General features: G+C 43.5%; 1 pseudogene; it reads right to left on the bottom strand.

Moving 5' to 3' along the window:
- Nucleotides 1–350: 350 nt before the first annotated feature.
- Nucleotides 351–19,177, bottom strand: LOC145104967 (uncharacterized; annotated as a pseudogene).
- Between the last annotated feature and the right edge of the window lie 618 nt (nt 19,178–19,795).

Here is a 19,795-nt window from a genome sequence, read left to right as displayed (position 1 = left end):
TTAAATACCTGCTACCATTTCTTGTTTAACTTTGGGTATATGGGGAGCCACACTTTTGTTATTAGTGGTCATCTTTATTGCTCAAGTGAATTCTCTTATGGTGACCGATACTTCTTGCTCTCGAATCAGGAACGGTGTAGCTTTTGCTAACATTGCAATTGGTTGTTCTAGGTTGCCATCTCCCTCCTAATTTGTTGCCTTTTTTCCAGTTGTTTATCTTCCGAGTTTGTATCAGCTTTACTTCTTAGTACATTCTCGTGACCAATTTTTGACGAATGACCAAGTCGGAAATGTGTGATGTCTTGATGGTCATTCTCTTCGATTTCTTGGTCGCGACTCTGTTGTATTTTTCATTCTTTCCCTTTTATTAGGATGGTGCTGAATCCTGACATCATGTAGAATTTGACCACTCCATGAATGGTGCACGCAATGACCCTAAATTTGTGTATTGCTGATCTTCCGAATATAACATCATACGACGAGGATGCATTAATAACTGAAAGAGGTGTATCATTCATTGCCTTCCAAAGAAACGTGTACAAGAATATATACACACAAGAGGGCCAGATGGGCCTTATATACAAAGAGGCCTAGACTATACATATAATTAAGATACAGATAATTGAGTCCATTAACTGTCCACTAACATCCCCCCATTTAGTTTGAACGGGAGGTTGTCGAACATTCAAACAGTTCCTAAAATCATGAAAAAGAGTGTAAGGAAGACCCTTGGTGAAGATGGCTGCGTACTGAGAAGAGGATGGAACATGAAGGACTCGAACAGCGCCGGTACCGACCTGATCTCAAACAAATTGAATATCAATCTCTATATGTTTGGTGTGTTGGTGTTGTACCGGGTTAGAAGACATATAGACTGCACTGATGTTGTCACAGTAGACAATGGTAGCTTTGGTGGGTGGAGACAAAAGTTCCCGGAGGAGATTACGAATCCAATAAGTCTCTGCAACGGCATTTTCAACCCCTCTGTATTCCGCTTCGGCACTGGAACGGGATATGACTACCTGGCGTTTAGAAGACCATGAGAAGAGGTTATCGCCAAGAAAAATGCAGTATCCAGAAGTAGATCTACGGGATACATGACATCCCCCCCCCCCCAATCTGCATCTGAGTACGCCGTAAGAGCAGAATGGGATGATACGTAAATGTGAATGCCATGATCGATAGTACCATGTATACACCATAGAAGACGTTTGAGAGTGTGGATATGTGGCTTTATCGGATCATGCATACATAAGCATATCTGCTGAACAGCAAATGAGATGTATGGTCTAGTAAATGTAAGGTACTGCAGTGCACCTGCCAGACTTCGATATAGAGAAGGATCAGAGACAAGTTTCCCGTCAGCAGGTAGTTTGTGAGTAGTCTCGGCTGGAGTATGACACGGGTTACACTGAAGCATGTTAGCTCGCTGAAGAATGTCAGTGGCATACTTTGCTTGAGAGAGAAAGGTACCGGTGAAGTTGCAGATGGAAGATATCCCTAAAAAGTAATTAAGAGGACCCAAATCAGTCATGTAAAATTATTTGCTCAGACGAGATATGATATGTTGTAGAATATGAGTGGAGGATCCTGTGAGTATGATATCATCTACATATAGAAGTAGATAGGATGTGTGTTGAGCAGAGCGGTAAACAAAAAGAGATGGATTAGTACGACTGTGTGAGAAACCCAACTGAGAGGTATGAGCAGCAAATCGGTGATACCAAGCCCGTGGAGCTTGTTTGAGGTCGTATAAAGAGCATTGAAGGAGACAAACATGGTCCGGGTGTTGAGGATCACGAAACCCAGGTGGCTGATGCATATAAACAGTCTCCTGAAGGGTGCCATGGAGGAAAGCATTCTTCACGTCGAGTTGGTGAATCGGCCAATTACGGGAGACTGCAAGGCTGAGGACGGTGCAGATAGTAGCTGGTTTGACAAACGGACTGAAAGTCTCATCACAATCTATGCCTGGTTGTTGACTGCGGCCGTTGGCAACTAGACGAGCTTTATAGCGAGATAGAGTCCCATCCGCATTGAACTTTTTCTTAAATAACCACATGGATCGAACATTGTTTACTACGCTCGGTCTTGGAACCGAAATCCAAGTGCTATTTGAAATAAGAGCATGATATTCCTCGCCCATTGCTTTATGCCAGTGGGGGTCTTGTAGTGCCTATAAATATGACCGTGGGACAGGGGATATGGAAGTGGTGTTGAGATTTAAACGATCAATGGGTTTGTAGATGCCACTTTTGGATCTTGTGCACATTGGATGAGTTGGGGGTGGATTTTGTATGACATTTTGGGAGGTTGTATTTGAGTTGGGATTGGATTGAGAATGTGAGATGGGGTGGTTTTCGGTTTTAGAGGAAAATGGAGGGTGATATATGGAATTGTAAGGAGAGGTGCTAGAGTGTACTAGTGAGGGTGGAGAGTTGGAGGTGGTGTTTTGGTCAGTGGTGGTGTGCTCAACGGTTGAGATAGAAGGAGGGGTAGAGAAATATTGAGTGATTAAAGAGGAAGAGTCTAAGTTGTATTCAAGAAATTGATATGAGGGGGGTTATTAGGAGTGACGGATCCATATGGGAAGATGGTTTCGTCAAAAATGACATGACGGGAGATTATGATTTTGTGAGTAGAAAGATCATAACATCGATACCCACTATGGAGGTAAGGGTAGCCAAGGAAGATACACAGAGTGGTGCGTGGTTGAAGTTTGTGAGAGGTTGTGAGGTGTGGGTAACAAAGACAACCGAAGACTCTTAGATTGGAGTAGGATGGATCACGTTTGAAGAGGCGAAATTATGGTGTGTCATTTTGTATTGAAGTTGAAGGGGTGATGTTAAGTAAGTACGTGGCTATATAAAACGCTTCCACCCAAAAATAGGATGAAAGGTGGGGTTGAAAGAGAAGAGTGTGAATGACGTTGTTTATTGTATGAAGTATACGCTCAGATTTACCATTTTGTTGAGATGTATGTGGGCATGAGAAATGAAAAACAATGTCATTTTTTGCAAAGAAATCGTGAAATAGTTTGTTGTCATATCCCCCCCCCCCCCCCATTGTCACTTTGAAAAGATTTAATGGTTGTGCCAAATTGTTTATTTACAATGTTTATAAAATGGAGAAATTTGTTAAAAACATCGCTCTTCCGTTTTAGTGGGTACACCCAAACATGCGCCCTCGTGCCCGACCCACGTGTAGACTCCTGATTCGTCCGAAACAGCCGACCCGATCCGAAGCCAGAAGCCGCGTCATCCGACCAATGCAAAGCGAGCACCTGTCCGTCCGAGCCTCGCCCTGCTGCCACCTATTCCGAGCCTCGCAGACAGCTGTTCTCTTCCCCTCGCTTCGGATCCGAGGCTCGCACCTATATAAGGGGTGCGAGACCTCTCGGGTAAATGTTAGAATTTTGCCCTTTTTCACCCCTTAGCCTATATTTCTTACATTCCGACTTCCCCGAAGCCACGGTACTAATTCCAAAGCCCGAAACACGCCCCGAGATTCCCGAGAAGCCCGAAAAATTTATCTTTTCGGTTTCGAAGCTCAACCCTCGCAGGGCCCGGTTTTCAAGAAAACTCCCGGTTTTTAACGAAGAAAGTTATATTTAGAGCCGAAGTGCTGCCCAAATTACTATTTTAACCCCCGGTTATTTCACGGTGAGTTTAATATATAGGAACAATTGTATGTTATGTGTTATATGTGCTATGTGCTTTTTTCCATGTTATCATCTCGAGTTGTTGTATCTACTATTTTATAGCAAGGTTGTACCTCTGACTTGAAGTGTATGACATAAGCATCACTTGGGTATTGGTATGAACCGTTGACCATGAAGTGTATGACATAGGCATCACTTTGGCTTCGGTAGTATGCTAAGATAAGTCTGAAAGCCTAAATATTCTAGCAAAATGATATTCCTGAGTATTTACTGTGCCATTTGTGCTGAAACTTTATAGATTTTATATCAAGTATGGAAATTGTTATGTCTCATTGATTAATTTGGAAAGATTTTCGCATCATGCCTTTGTTGTTCCTTGTTTCTCTTTGCTTCTGGCATATTGAAGTATATATATGGCATAACGTTATATTGTATCTATTATTGAACTCACTAAGCGTCAACGCTTACCCCTCTCAATGTTTAACTAATTTGCAGGAGATAAGCTTCCAGTATAGTTATATACTGATGGAAGATTTTTGAATAGTTTGAAACTACTGTATTGATAGAAGATTTTCGAATAGTTTGAAACTATTGTATTTTGCACTCCTATATGTATAAAACTATAGAATCCTGGGGAGTTATGTAATATATAACACTTGAAATAGTTGGTTTGTATCCAGTAGTTTGTAACCGCTTGATCAATATAAAATATTGTTTTATGAATATGCATGTAGCATGTTTCGGAGTAGCAATTGTCAAATATGAAAATTTGGGTCTTTCAGAAATATGAAAGTGTAGAAAGGGGTTCTTTCAATCATGGTATAAGAGCAGTGGTTTAAGTGAATTAAATTCCACGGATTGGTATTTAGACTTAAACTATTGGAAGTTCAATATATGAACTTAATCATTGTAAGTATAGGGATACAAACCATAGGAAATATATATACAAAAGTATTAGGTAATAGTAAACCTTAATATTCTAAAAATACAATATTACTCCCTATTGCAGAGCGATGGCTGAACAGGTTAGTAGCCATACCCCCGAGGTTAGTGGAGGTCCTCAACCTGAGGAAGTGAACACTCCAGTATCTCCTCGTGAGGAGCGACTCTTAGGTAAACTTACCGGCGTTATTCGACAGACTCTCGAAGAACACAAAAAGAGTGGTGATAAAGGAAAAGAGAAAGCCACTGGAGAATCTTCAAAAGGAGAGGTGAAGCGTCCCTCGTTCAAAGATTTCAAGAGTAGTGGTGCTACAGAGTTTTCTGGTGTTCTTAATCCAATTGTTGTTCTTACCTAGATCCAGAACACAGAGAAAGTGTTTCGTATCTCTCATGTGGATAATGAAGACAAGGCTAACTATGCTTCTGAAATGCTCATCGGAGAAGCATTGGTCTGGTGGGAAGCAACATATGAAGCTCTAAACGAGTTTGACCAGGAGAATTTAGCCTGGGAAATGTTCAAAACTCGTTTGTTAGGGAAGTATTGTCCTCTAGATATGAGGAGGAGATTGGAGAAGGAATTCCTCGAGCTTAAACAAGGAGGAATGACTGTGAATGAGTATGAAACTCAGTTCAATCAAAAAGCACGGTTTGCCGTAAAGTATATCCCAACTGAAGATGAGAAAATTCAGTTATTCTTAGAAGGACTATGGCACGAAATTCACGATTTCGTTGCCAATCGGGAAGTACTGTCGTTTGATAAAGCTGTTGAGTATGCTCGAAAGCGTGAGCATGACTTAGAAATACGTGGTGCCACTCTTACTGTTCCGAAACATCCACGTACTGAAAGGACTGCTCCTGCTTCCCCTATTCCACCAACTCAATCCGTTCGATCTGAACCTAGCAAGCAAGTACAATCTCAGAGTGCTTTTCGTGGCCGCGGCAGGTCACAATCTTTTTCTCTTCAGTCGCCAGCTTGTCGAAATTGTGGAAAGAATCATCCGGGCGAATGCAGACTAGAGGAAAGAACCATGGTCTGTTTTGGATGTGGAGAAGTAGGACACAAGAGGCCCGTGTGTCCAATGAAAGGTGTTACATGCTTTGCATGTGGTGTTACTGGCCACAGGAAGCGTTTTTGCCCCACTCTTACTAGTCAGATGACGGGAAGTCAAGCTTCCGTTCAACAACCGGCGAAAAGTCAAGCTTTTGTTCAACAACCGGCGAAAAGTCGAGCTCCTGTTCAACAATCAAGGGGTACTTCAACTAAAAAGGAGGAGGTTCCAAAAGCTAAGGGCCGTGCATTCCAGATCACCACAGAAGAGGCACGCGAGGACCCGAATGTTGTGACGGGTACATTTCTTGTTAACTCTAGACCTGCTCACATCTTATTTGATTCTGGTGCCTCAGATTCTTTTGTGTCTGATGAATTTGCGCATTCTTTTCAAATTGCTTGCTATGCACTTGCGCAACCTTTTCACGTAGAGACTGCTGGAAGTATATCATTACTTGCCGATAAAGTCTATAGGAATTGTGTTATAGAAATTGAAGGCTACAATTTTCTTGCTAATCAAATTCCTATCTCCTTGCCCAACTTTGACATTATTCTCGGCATGGATTGGTTGTCAAAGAACCACGCAGACCTTTTTTGTTATGAAAAGATAGTGCGTATTCCCATTGAAGGGGAGAATCCTATCTATGTCTATGGTGAACAAGGAACCTTAAAAATAGTATCTTTCCTCAAAGCCCGTAAATTCATATCGAAAGGGTGTTCTATCTATCTGGCCTACACAGTCGATGTCTCGAAAGAAGATAAGAAAACAGTGAATGATGTTCCCATTGCTAAGGAATATCCAGATGTTTTTCCCGAAGAATTGCCTGGACTTCCTCCGGACAGGCAAGTAGAATTCCGAATTGATCTTGTGCCTGGTGCTGCTCCGATTTCTAAGACTCCTTATCGTCTTGCGCCAGCTGAGATGAAAGAAATAATGATCCAACTGCAGGAATTACTTGACAAAGGCTTTATCCGACCAAGTACCTCTCCCTGGGGTGCTCCGATATTGTTTGTCAAGAACAAGGACGGATCGATGCGGATGTGCATTGATTATCGTGAGCTGAATAAGGTGACTATCAAGATTGATCTAAGATCTGGCTATCATCAGTTGAAAGTTCACGAGCAGGATATACCGAAGACTGCTTTTCGTACTCGATATGGGCATTACGAATTCCTTGTTATGCCGTTTGGTTTAACGAATGCTCCTGCTGTATTCATGGATATGATGAATCGGGTATGCCGCCCAATGCTCGATAAATCTGTCATCGTATTCATTGACGATATTCTAATCTATTCCAAATCTGAAGCTGATCATGCCATTCATATTCGTGCGGTATTAGAACTTCTTCGAAAGGAGAAACTTTATGCTAAATTCTCGAAATGTGAAGTTTGGCTTCGCCAAGTTCAATTTCTCGGCCATGTTATTTCTAGTGACGGTGTATCCGTAGATCCTACTAAAATTGAAGCTATTCAAAATTGGGAAGTGCCTCGTAATGCTTCCGAAATGCGTAGTTTCTTGGGTCTCGCGGGATATTACCGGAGATTTATTAAGGACTTTTCTCGTATAGCCGTACCTCTCACGAGTCTTACACGAAGTGAAGTTCGAATGGGGTGAAGCCCAAGAAAAAGCTTTCTCGACTCTAAAGGATCTTTTGACCCATGCTCCAATCTTATCACTTCCAGAAGGTGATGATGATTTCTCTGTATATAGCGATGCTTCAAGATTAGGACTCGGTTGTGTGTTGATGCAACGTGGTAAAGTGATAGCCTATGCCGCAAGACAACTGAAAGATTATGAAAAGAATTATCCCGCTCATGGTCTCGAACTCGCTGCAGTGGTGTTTGCCCTAAAACTTTGGAGACATTACCTCTTTGGTACAAAATATCAATTGTATACCGACCACAAGAGTCTCGAGTATATATTCAGTCAGCAAACTCTGAATATGAGACAACAACGAGCCATGGAGCTGATCAAAGACTATGACTGTGAAATCCTATATCATCCTGGAAAAGCTATTGTAGTTGTCGATGCACTTAGCAGAAAGGTTTATCGTAATAGTATGTGTTATGCTATTACTCACACCACAGTAAAGTTCACTATTCTAGATGAACTAGAGAAATGGCAAGTAGAAGCCCTAAAGCCAGAAAATGTGAAGAAAGAAGGGATGGTACATTACACTGATGTTTTACTTGATGATCCAAGAGGACTGAATGTATTCAAGAATCGGATATGGATTCCGAAAATTGGTGGATTACGAAAGAAGATTTTAGATGAAGCCCATAACTCTAAACTGTCAATACATCCTGGTACAAGTAAAATGTACTATGATGTAAGTGCTGATTATTGGTGGCCTGGATTAAAGAGAGACATTGGAAGATATGTACAGGAATGCTTAGTATGTTTACAAGTCAAAACAGAGCACCAAACGCCTTACGGAACCCCAGAAAGCCTTAGTGTACCTATATGGAAATGGGAAGAACTGTCCATGGATTTTATTACCAAATTGCCAAAGACTGCTAGACAGCATGATAGCATTTGGGTAATCGTCGACCGCCTGACTAAAAGCGCTCATTTTCTTGCCATGCGTGAAACGGCTCCAGTGGAGAAATACGCACAAGTATACTTGGATGAAATTGTTGCAAGACATGGTGTGCCACTAAAGATCGTTTCCGATCGTGATACTCGCTTCACTTCTCACTTTTGGGCGAGTATGCAACGTGAATTGGGATCTTGAGTTGCTCTCAGCACAGCCTATCATCCCCAGACAGATGGTTAGACAGAGAGAACAATCCAAACTGTAGAAGATATGCTTCGTGCATGTGTCTTGGAGTTCTGTGGTAACTGGGATAAATACTTACCTCTTGTCGAATTCTCGTATAATAACAGTTACCACGCTTCAATTAAAATGCCACCATATGAGGCATTATATGGTCGCAAGTGTCGTACTCCATTATGTTGGCGTGAAATAGGACAGAAAATCCTTGGAGGCCCTGAAATGATTCAAGACACCACCGACAAGATTCAAATTGTACGAGAAAGAATGAAAGCCGCCCAGGATCGACAAAAGTCCTATACGGAAAAGAGGAGGCGACCAATAGAATTCCAGGTGGGGGATTTCGTAATGTTGAAGGTATCCCCATGGAGAGGTCTTATGCGATTTGGAAAGAAAGGAAAACTAAGTCCCAGATTTGTTGGTCCTTTCAAAATCCTCCAGAGGATTGGTAAACAAGCATACCGCTTGGAATTGCCTGAAGATTTGGCAGGTATTCATGATGTCTTCCATGCGAGTTATCTGCGCAAATACTTGAGCATCTATGATGCAGCCGTTCCATTATCCGAGGTGAAACTGGATAATAAGTTAACTTATGTAGAAGAGCCTGAAGAGATCGTAAACGAAAGAACGACTAAGTTACGTAATAAAGAAGTAGAGTTGGTGCTTGTCAAGTGGAAACACCATCGAGGCCCGAACTATACTTGGGAAAATAAGAATGAGATAAGAGCGAAATACCCCCATTTATTTTAATCGATGTAATTTCGGGGACAAAATTCTCAAAAGGAGGAGGTATTTGTAACATACACGTTTTGCAATCGTGTTTTAAGTAAATAATATTATGAAATATTATGTGATATTGAGTATTGAATTCTAACAAATAGTTTTTACTAGAAATAAGGAAAAACAATGTTTAGAATCACTCATAAACTATTGGAAGTCTTATGAGATTCCAATTAAAAGCTAAATAGTGAAATTTAGCGAAAATATAAAATTTGAAATAAGTAAAATTTTATTATTGAAAGTTGTAGATAATCTCGTTAGAAACACGTAGGCGAAAACCTCGTCGAAATCCGAGTTGTAACGAAGAAGTTATGACCAATCGAAGATCCACGATAAAACCGGCACGGTGCCGAATGACGTAAAAAGTGAGTTTTGGATAAACTACTTTTTAGCCTTATTGATCTAAATGAAACTCGTAGTATTCGTTAAACCGAGAAGTTCGATAAAAAGAACGCCAAAATCTGACTTCGTATGAGGAAGTTATGATTTTTCTAAGTTTCAGCTTAGCAGTAGACAACTAAAAACTCGAATTTTAGATCGAGTGATTTTTAGCCTACACAACCTAAATGAGAATCGAAGGTCTCGTCATTAACAGTACAACGGTAAAAAGTATGACGAAAACGGACGTCGGATGAAGAAGTTATGAATTTTTAACGGATTTACCAGTCCCGGTCTGTTAAAAATAATAATATAAAAATAAAGTCAAACTTTTCCGACGAAGTCTAAACGAAAGTTGTAGAGCATAATTTTCTCTACGCGTGCATATAAAGAACGTCAAAAACGGAGCCCGTATGAGAAAGTTATGGATTTTACAAGATTGGGCACATTTTTCGATAATTTTCGCATGAATAGTGTTCGATCCACGTGGCGTCTTCTGATTGGACCGCAGCCTCGCGTGGCACCCGCTGATTGGTCCGAAGTCGTCACCTCCTTCCCCATCGGACCGAAGATCGGTCCACTTAGGAGCTGGCATCTGTCCGAAATCACGTGATCTCGTATGTGCCCTCGTGCCCGACCCACGTGTAGACTCCTGATTCGTCCGAAACAGCCGACCCGATCCGAAGCCAGAAGCCGCGTCATCCGACCAATGCAAAGCGAGCACCTGTCCGTCCGAGCCTCGCCCTGCTGCCACCTATTTCAAGCCTCGCAGACAGCTGTTCTCTTCCCCTCGCTTCGGATCCGAGGCTCGCACCTATATAAGGGGTGCGAGACCTCTCGGGTAAATGTTAGAATTTTGCCCTTTTTCACCCCTTAGCCTATATTTCTTACATTTCGACTTCCCCGAAGCCACTGTACTAATTCCAAAGCTCGAAACACGCCCCGAGATTCCCGAGAAACCCGAAAAATTTATCTTTTCGGTTTCGAAGCTCAACCCTCGCAGGGCCCGGTTTTCAACGAAGAAAGTTATATTTAGAGCCGAAGTGCTGCCCAAATTACTATTTTAACCCCCGGTTATTTCACGGTGAGTTTAATATATAGGAACAATTGTATGTTATGTGTTATATGTGCTATGTGCTTTTTTCCATGTTATCATCTCAAGTTGTTGTATCTGGTATTTTATAGCAAGGCTGTACTTCTGACTTGAAGTGTATGACATAAGCAGCACTTGGGTATTGGTATGAACCGTTGACCATGAAGTGTATGATATAGGCATCACTTTGGCTTCGGTAGTATGCTAAGATAAGACTGAAAGCCTAAATATTCTAGCAAAATGATATTCCTGAGTATTTACTGTGCCATTTGTGCTGAAACTTTATAGATTTTATATCAAGTATGGAAATTGTTATGTCTCATTGATTAATATGGAAAGCTTTTCGCATCATGCCTTTGTTGTTCCTTGTTTCTCTTTGCTTCTGTCATATTGAAGTATATATATGGCATAACGTTATATTGTATCTATTATTGAACTCACTAAGCGTCAATGCTTACCCCTCTCAATGTTTAACTAATTTGCAGGAGATAAGCTTCCAGTATAGTTATATACTGATGGAAGATTTTTGAATAGTTTGAAACTACTATATTGATAGAAGATTTTCGAATAGTTTGAAACTATTGTATTTTGCACTCCCATATGTATAAAACTATAGAATACTGGGGAGTTATGTAATATATAACACTTGAAATAGTTGGTTTGTATCCAGTAGTTTGTAACCGCTTTATCAATATAAAATATTGTTTTATGAATATGCATGTAGCATGTTTCGGAGTAGCAATTGTCAAATATGAAAATTTGGGTCTTTCAGAAATATGAAAGTGTAGAAAGGGGTTCTTTCAATAATTGTGACACATGGGCTTGCTGAGAAGGAGGCTGCTGAGAGGACATCAGATGGGCTGATTAGATGCAGAATTGGGCCGTTGAACATTTTGTTGTTGTTGGCGTTGAGGAGATGGTCCAAGAAGGCCTGGAGAAGTGACCCACTGATGTGGGTTGGTCCACTGAGATGAGTTCAATGAGGGCCGTCACTAGGGAAATTGGGATTGAGGTCCACTGGAGAAACCAACACCCCTTGAACAAATCTTATAGCTCGGGTGTCGTTCCTGCCATTGTTGTAATCGACTAGCATTAATGGCAGGGTTATCATACCTTCCGGCCAGACACTGTGAGGGGCGAAACTTATGAGGTGCGTTTCTGGCGGTTCTATCTTCTTTTGTATTTGGCTTGGAAGTTGTCTGTAAAAGTGCATGTATTTAACATTTGTAGAGCTGCCATTGTCCATATATATATATATATATATATATATATATATATATATATATATATATATATATATATCGCTTACATACTTCTTCCCTATGAATCCTCCAAAGACTATCGGTTCATCTCCTCAATGATTATTGCTATGATAATCCCATCCATCATAAATGAACGTGTCTCCCTCCCACTCCTAGCTTGCACCTAATTTCTCTGGTTTTCGGAATATGAAAATATCGCTCTTTCCCGAGCTCTTGATTTTAGATTCTACTGACAAAATACACTTTGGTTATTTGGAGCGCAACCCTCTTATTAGATCGCTCGGCTGCCCTGCTTGGACTTTAGTTTTTAGTTCCCTTTTGAGTATAGTACATTCGATGGTATCATGCCCGGTAGAGTCATGAAACTCACACTGTTTATTGTGTTCCCTATCGTTCGACATGTTTCCATGATTTCCTCTGTCATTCTTCTTGCTTTCGGAAAATATTGCCACTTCATTTCTGCCTCCACTTCTTGCTGATGGGTAGTTTCTCCCTTGTTGTGGGAACCTTGTTTATCGTTGCATCCTGGTGTAACAATATCTTTGGTTTTCTTTGTCACAACCCAATTTTTCAAAAGAAACTTGTCATTTTTGATTAGCCAAACCACATTTCCATAAACCACGAAATCCAAATACAATTGTTTTCAAAAATCATATCAATTACAATTTTATTTCAAAAACATCAAGTGTCCCATAAAACGCCTAAGAGAGAGTGCATGTCGCGGCATCAAGCCTTGCCCTTGCCCTTGCCCTTGGGCTCAGATGTACCTGAAACAAATCCACAAACTGTAAGCTAATGCTTAGTGAGTCCCCAGAGCATACCCCACACACAATCCACATAACACATATCAAGTTAGCTATAAAAGCCACATATATCACATAAGCCATGCATACAACATATAAGGAAGCCATGGAAACCCTCCAGGGTCTTACACCTAATGCCACTGGAACCCCCACGTGGTCTTAACTGCCTGCCATGGGAACCCCCACATGGTCTTCCTGCCTTGGGAACCCCCACAAGGTCTTCACTACCAAACAAGACATAATGTAAACTACACATGCAGATATACTAGGATGTCATGGAAACCCTCCAAGGTCTTATACCAAATGCCACGGGAACCCCCACGTGGTCTCATACTACTGCCTTGGGAACCCCCCGGGTTCTTCCATGCAAATGTCATACTATCATATCGCATAATCAAACAACAATCCACATAACATAAAATGGGCCAACCTTGGTGCCTTCGACCCATTGGTATGGTGAGAAGACTCACCTCTCGAATGCTGAACTGACAAGCTAGAATCAGGTATGTCCCACACACCGTTCTTCCTCAACTACCTATAACCATCATGTGATTAACTTGTCATAATCCCATAATTACCCTCAAAATCTGTAACATCCCAAATTTCGAGGCCAAAAATTTCATTTTTAAATAAGTAATTCATAACATAGTTTACCAAACATTGCCAATGTCATATCACTTTTTTTTTAAAAACCATAGCAGCGTGTCTGAAAACCATAACATCGAAAGTAATAAAAATCAGAGTACAATCCCAGAAAACTCCGTGCGGAAATCATGTGTGTGATGCGCTGCTATACCGCCGGCTCCTTCCCCTTCGACGAAGAGGTACCTGAAACCACAACCAAAAACTGTAAGCACAAAGCTTAATGACTTCCCCCATCATACCGCATACCATATAATATCGTCGGTATCTTTCAACCGGTAACTACCATCGGTATCTTTCAACCGGTAACTATCATCGGTATCTTTCAACCGGTATCCGCCACCGGTATCTTTCAACCGGTAACTGTCATCGGTATCTTTCAACCGGTATCCGCCATCGGTATCTTTCAACCGGTAACTGTCATCGGTATCTTTCAACCGGTAGCTACCATCGGTATCTTTCAACCGGTAACTGGGGACTATTTCACCCCCTACCACTAGCATACAATAGCAAGATATAAACATACAATCAGGCATATCGGGGTACTGACCTACCCATTGGTCCTAACGACCTATGTCATGGAAAGACTATTCCCTGTCACTACCACTAACACATCGTTCATATTACGCAATCATATCTCATGACCAAGTCACATAATCAAACCAAGATAATTATCACAAAGACAATTATCTACTAAATATCCCTGTTGGTGGGTCGGCATTGTGGCCTTAGACCCACCCCTACTGGAAGGTAACTCACCTCGTAAAGCTGACTTCTGAAAAGCTGATCGGCAGATGTCTGACTGCTGCTCCGGTGATCCTCTGGCTATAAGTCCATAAAACACTTAACCAGACACTGATAACTACTCTTTGGGAAAAATGACTATTTTACCCCTGACCAAGTCAAAGTCAAAGTCAACTTCCAGTTGACCCGACTCGCCGAGTTGGGCCGCCAACTCGTCGAGTCCCTATCCTTTCATCTGTCCTTCTTTACGCCTCTACTCCTCGAGTTTGGCAACGACTCGACGAGTTCTCCTTTTAAAACAACCCCGAATGAACCTTTATCCGACTCGCCGAGTTGTATGAACAACTCGTCAAGTTCATCTCCATCCTATGAACAAGTCTTGCCCTTGACTCGCCGAGTTGTATGAACAACTCGTCGAGTTCATCTTCGAAAGTTGGGAGATTGCCTTGGACTCGCCGAGTCTGTTCATACACTCGTCGAGTCCTATGATTTCCAGGTCTATGGCTAAGTCCAATGCGTTGGGTCACTCCCCCGGACCCCTCTAAGATCACTCTAACACTCACTGGGTTCCTTCGAACCATAACAGAAAAGGGGAGTCAAGTCATGGACTCGCCGAGTCCCAAGAACGACTCCCTGAGTCGAGAAGGACCAAGTCTCATTTCTCGATTTCTGTTGTACAACACTTGACCAAAAGATAGATCTAGGCTTCTAAGATCGATCTAGCACGTAAAGTTACAAACTTTACGTGCATGCATGGGACTATGAGCTCAAATGGCCCTAAATGAGACTCTTAAGATGCATGGGGCTCTCCAAGGCTCCAAAATCAGTCCTTTTCTGCCTTGTAACCCCTTAAAGACCTTGGATCTGAAGTCTTAGCCCCCAATCATGCTTGCACTCATGATTGGTCACCAAGAATGGCTCCTAAAAGCCCTAAATCACCCCAAAAAGGGATCTAAAACATGAAAGAGCAAGGTATCAGCTTTATACCTCTAAAGAACTGCAGAGGGTGCACAAACTTGAACTCCTCTGGCCTCCTCTTGATTCCTCAAGCCTTTCTCTTCCTTTTTATGTTCCAAAATCACCAAAAACCACCACAAAGGCCTTAGATCTTTACACAAACGATTAGGGTTTGATATGGAGAGTTCTGAGAGCAATAGGGACGAGGGGAGGCTGAATGAGATGCATAAATAGGGTGCAATCCCTTAGATTAGGGTTTTGTCCGAACAGCGCCTACTCTTCGAGTCGGTTTGCCGACTCGTCGAGTAGGTCACTAAACTCCCGTGTCCAAAGTCGATTCTACTCGACGAGTTGGACCTTCAACTCGCCGAGTCCCAGGCCCAAATGTGATAATTACTTGAATGAAAGTACGTACCAGGAACCGGGTGCTACAAATCTCCCCCACTTATTTTAGACTTCGTCCTCGAAATCTGCTGCTCGATCCTGAAAAAGCTCTGGGTAATGCTCCATCATCTCGTCCTCCGGCTCCCACGTCCATTCTGAGCCCTTTCGGTGCTGCCATTGCACCTTCACCAGCTCGACCCTCTTCTTCCTCAGATCCTTCGACTTCCGGTCGAGGATCGCCACAGGCCGCTCAATGTAGTTCAGGCTATCATCCACTTGAATATCCTCCAGAGGTACCACTGCCGAGTCGTCCACCAAGCACTTCCGCAGCTAGGAGACATGAAAAGTACTATGGATCTGACTGAGTTCCGCTGGCAGATCCCGCCTATACGCCACCTTGCCCACCCGGGCTATAACCCTGAAGGATCCAATATACCTGGGGCCCAACTTGTCACGCTTCCTGAATCGGATGACGCCCTTCCATGGCGACACCTTCAGGAGGACCATATCCCCGACCTGGAACTCCAGGTCTGATCGTCGCTTATCGGCATAGCTTTTCTACTTACTCTGAGCAGTCTGAAGCCTGCTCCTAACCTGCTGGATCTTCTCCGTAGTCTTGAGTACCACTTCGGTACTCCCCATGACTCTTTTCCCAACCTCTCCCCAGCATATCGGGGTCCTGCACTTCCTCCCATACAACATCTCGAAAGGAGGACAGTCGATACTCGCATGATAGATGTTGTTATAGGAGAACTCGGCCAACGGGAGGTAAGTATCCCAACTACCTCCGAAGTCTAAAACACACGCCCGCAACATATCCTCCAAACTTTGGATGGTCCGCTCGCTCTGACCATCCGTCTGCGGGTGGAAGGTGGTGCTAAAATGCAGTCGGGTACCCAGCTCGTCATGAAACTTCTTCCAAAACCTGGAAGTGAACCGCACGTACCTGTCCGAAATCACTAAAACTGGCACCCCGTGCCGCGCCACTACTTCCCGGATGTAGATTTCGGCCAACTTTTCGGCCGAAATAATCTTCTGGATCGGAATAAAATGGGCGCTCTTGGTCAATCGATCAACGATGACCCAGATCGAATCCACCCCTCGCGCGGTCCTGGGAAGCTTCGTAATGAAGTCCATAGTAATATCCTCCCACTTCCACAGCGGGATATCCAACGACTGGACCTTGCCGGGAGGTCTCTGGTGCTCAGCCTTGACCTTCCTGCAGGTCAGGCACCTTTCCACAAACCATGCTACGTCCCTCTTCATACAGGGCCACAATAATCGAGACGAAGATCCCTGTACATCTTCGTCGCCCCGGGATGGATGGAAAACCTGGATTTGTGCGCCTCTTCCATCAGTACCTGGCGCACACCCCCATGATACGGGACCCATTGTTGGGTTATGAGCATTCTAACACTCCTAAGTGTACATGCAACCCTAAATATCTTGGATCTATGTTTTCTCTATTATACATACAATTATGAACATCCAAGGTATTATCCTAATCTAGCATACAAAATAATAAATATAACAAGATAGAATACATACCTCTTTGATGTAGAATGTCTTCATGAAGCTTGAGTGCCTAGTGCCCCAAGTGTGACACCTCAAATGGTTCACACAACACCAAATACACTTGGAATAACTTGAGAGAAACTTGAACACTCCTTGAAATCGTCTAGCCCTCACACTCACACATTAGTGCACGATTTCTTGAGCCATGGGATTCTTTTATATGGTGGCTATTAGGGTTACACCATGTAACTCATAACTTTACCCATTCCTTATGCTCCATGGATTTTAACCTCCATGGAGTATCCATGGGTCACCCCATGGACTTAGTCCAACATAAGGAATCTTGGATCACAAGCCCACATATATAAGAATGAATGATTTACACAATCAACCCATATATTTAATTAGTCTCCTTTTGATCACTTAATTAATTCCAAATTAATTCTTGATCAATACTAATTAAATAACCTTATTAATATATTAGAACTTATAATATATTAACCAACCTTAAGTGTTATTTCTCTCATTATAGTCTATCCAAATGCATGATGCCATGCAACCCAAATGGACCATGCCGGGTCGGGTCAAGTCTTACCAATTATAGTTATGGACTTAGACATTAATCTAACACCCACACCCTACGGTGCAGAGTCAACAATCCCCGGCTATCATAGTCGAAGGAGGAAACCTGATCCACAATTCTCTCACTCTTCCGATGTTCCTCCTTCATGGCCTCCTGCTGGGCCTCCCGAATCTGCTCCAATAACGGAGTCACAACTGTCATCCTCAGACAGATGTCCCTGATCGGCGCTGCCTTGCGGCTAATCGCATCGGCCACGACATTGGCCTTCCCCGGGTGGTAGAGGATTTCGCAATCATAATCTTTTACCACATCAAGCCATCGACGTTGCCTCATATTAAGATTTGGCTGGTCCATGAGATACCTCAGGCTCTTGTGGTCCGTGTAAATGGTACAACGAACCCCATAGAGGTAATGGCGCCAAATCTTGAGGGCGAAAACAACAGCCCCCAGCTCCAAATCATGCGTCGGGTAATTCGCCTCGTGAGGCTTCAGCTGCCTCGAAGCGTAAGCTATAACATGCCCCATCTGCATCTATACCGCGCCCAAGCCTGAGATGGACGCATCACAGTATACCACAAAGTCCTCCATGCCCTCTGGCAGGGCTAAGATTGGTGCCTCGCACAATCTCTGTCTCAACGTCTCAAACACGGCCTGCTGCTCAGGCCCCCAGCGAAAGACCACGGCTTTCCTCGTCAACCGGGTCAGGGGCACGGCTATCTTCGAGAAGTCCTGAATGAACCTCCGATAGTAGCCTGCCAGTCCCAGGAAGCTCCGAATCTCGGATGGGGACCTCGGAACCTCCCATCTCATCATGGCCTCCACTTTGGCCGGATCAACCGAAATAACGTCCTGGTTGACAAGGTGCCCAAGAAACTGCACCTCGCGCAACCAGAACTCGCACTTGGAGAACTTGGCATACAAGCTCTCCCTCCTCAACGTATCCAACACCTCTCGCAAGTGCTCCTCATGCTGCTCTCGCGTCTTGGAATAAACCAAGATGTCATCGATGAAAACTATCACGGACCGATCCAGCATCGGTCTGCACATGCGGTTCATGAGGTCCATGAACGCGGCAGGAGCATTGGTGAGCCCGAAGGGCATCACCACGAACTCATAGTGACCATAACGAGTCCGAAACGCAGTTTTCTGCACATCCTCCTCTCTGACCCTCATCAGATGATATCCTGAATGCAGATCAATCTTGGAGAACCAAGACGCTCCCTGTAGCTGGTCAAAGAGGTCGTCAATCCTCGGGAGTGGGTAACGGTTCTTCACCGTTACCTTATTTAGCTCCCTATAGTCTATACACATCCGATGCGACCCGTCCTTCTTTTTCACGAACAGAATCGGGGCTCCCCAGGGTGAACTGCTCGGTCTAATGAATCCATTGTCTAACAGCTCCTGCAGCACTGTAGACAACTCCTGTATCTCAGGAGGAGCCAACCGATACGGTGCCTTGGCTATCGGAGCCGCACCAGGGATTAGGTCGATCCTGAACTCTACCTGCCTCTCCGGAGGTATCCCAGGCAACTCCTCGGGGAATACCTCCACAAACTCTCGTACCACTGGCACATCGTCCACCGTCGCCTTACCCGCCTCCCGGGTATCCATAGCATAGGCGGCAAATCCTGCGCAACCCTGCTGAGGGTAGCGCCTAGCTCTAGCTGCTAAACATAAGGCTGGTCCTCGCTGTGGCCTCTCGCCCTGAATCACCAGCTTTCCCCCACTTGGGGTCCTGATCCTTACCAACTGCTGCGCGCAGTCGATCACTGCCCTATTGGGGCTTAGCCAATCCATACCGATAATAACCTTGTTCCCCCGCAAAGGTATAGGAACTAAGTCCACCAGGTAACGCTCCTTGAACAATCTTAAAACACAGTCCCTGAAGACCTCTGATGCTCGCACTGACCAGTCGTCCGCGATCTCGACCTCTAGAGGGCAATCCAACATGCCCGAGGACTGAGGAAACTTCTTGCTAAGCGCAAGAGAGACAAACGATCGGGTAGCACCCGAATCAAACAACACCTGAATTGGGATACCGTTCACATGGAACGATCCTAAACAGAGCATACTTATATAATATCAAAATCACAACGACATAACATAAAAGAGCTAAGAGAACAAAAAAAATCATACCCGTCACCACATCGGGTGCAGCGCGTGCCTCCTCAGCTGTCAACTGAAATGCTCGGCTCCGCACCACCGAAGCCTCTGCCTTGGCCCTCCGGC

This window comes from Lactuca virosa, chromosome 4 (assembly GCF_052849685.1).
Source record: "Lactuca virosa cultivar CGN04683 chromosome 4, Lactuca_virosa_CGN04683_v6, whole genome shotgun sequence".
NCBI classification, from domain to species: domain Eukaryota; kingdom Viridiplantae; phylum Streptophyta; class Magnoliopsida; order Asterales; family Asteraceae; genus Lactuca; species Lactuca virosa.
Note: the sequence above shows the minus strand (reverse complement) of the source record. Positions and strands in the feature narration are given on the sequence as shown.